Source organism: Colobus angolensis, unplaced genomic scaffold, assembly GCF_000951035.1.
Source record: "Colobus angolensis palliatus isolate OR3802 unplaced genomic scaffold, Cang.pa_1.0 Scaffold661, whole genome shotgun sequence".
In the NCBI taxonomy this organism is placed as follows: Eukaryota; Metazoa; Chordata; class Mammalia; order Primates; family Cercopithecidae; genus Colobus; species Colobus angolensis.
Genome location: NW_012120277.1, coordinates 68148 through 69301, shown reverse-complemented (window position 1 = coordinate 69301; position 1154 = coordinate 68148). Strand labels below are relative to the sequence as shown.

General features: G+C 58.4%; 1 pseudogene across 1 annotated transcript in view; it reads left to right on the top strand.

Annotated features, from left to right (window-relative positions):
* LOC105500425 overlaps positions 1-1154 on the top strand; it is a 40669-nt pseudogene that overhangs the window by 3019 nt on the left and 36496 nt on the right. The window lies entirely within an intron of this gene.

Genomic DNA, 1154 nt, shown 5'->3' with positions numbered 1-1154 from the left:
AGGGCGGGCGTCCCGGGACCAGGGCAGGTCGCTGCCGCCGCGGGAGCCCCGGACGCTCTGACCTGTTGGCCCGACTAGCCGGTCCCGGCAGTTCAAGTGCCACAGCTGCCAGATGGAGTTAGAGGAGGGCATCGTGGAGGGGCGCGCGCGCGCGGCGAGGAGCTGGCTGCCCTGGGCAAGCAGGCGAGCTTCTCGGGCAGCGTGGAGGTCATCGAGGTGTCCTGACCCCTCCGCTGCCCTCGGCTCCGCCGCCCGCAGCCGGGCCCGTTACAAATATGTATTATATATAATACAAAGAAAGGTAAATGGTTTCACTGTGATTTTTATCGAGAAGTAAATATTTCTATTGTTTATTTATTTAAGCTGTTCATTCTGACAATGATTTGGCAACAGTGCAGGTGGTCCTCGAGCTCTGTTTTTACTGTCTGGTATTTAAACTGAAACACACGTTTCTAAGCAATACAAGGCCACCTTCAGTCGCAAGCTGGGTGCCAGGCCTGGGGCCCCTCCCGGTTCCCCCGCCCCAGGAAACACTGCTGATATTTGCATAGGCTGCTGAGCTTTCGTGCACTTTTTACACAAGAACAAGGTGGAAAAAAGAAAAAAAACACAAAAACGTATTTGCCACAAACTGAGCCGCAGATCCCCCCTTCTTCCGCCACCCACCTCCCCTGCTCTCTCCCTTGGGGCTCTGCGCCAAAGCCATAGGTTGGGGAAGCAGGAGCTGGTGTGCCCCAGAGAGATGCGACCAGCCCTCTACCAGCTCCAAGCACCAAATCTTGATGGCAGGGAGTGCACCCCGTTGCCCGTTGCTCCAGAGCTGTTCCCTCTCAGGGGAGGACAGGCATTGGGCCCCATGGTGCCAGGTGTTCAGAGGGGCTGAGGTATAGAACAGAGTGTGTAGGGGTTTGGGGCAAGGGGTTCTGGAGCATCAGATGAGGTGGAGCCCAGGGGAGGATGGGGTGTTAATGCCCCCAACTCCTGCCAGAGCCCCAGTCCAGCCACTGAGTGGCTCAGAAAGGCCATTCCTAGAGGGCTACAGCCCTCCCCTCTCCTTTGCCCATGCCCCCAGAGCTGCCTGCCTGGCAGGGCGGCACCACTGCAGGAGAGGAGCTTGGGCTCGGGGGATCAGGCAGGAGGAGCCTGGCTAGCCA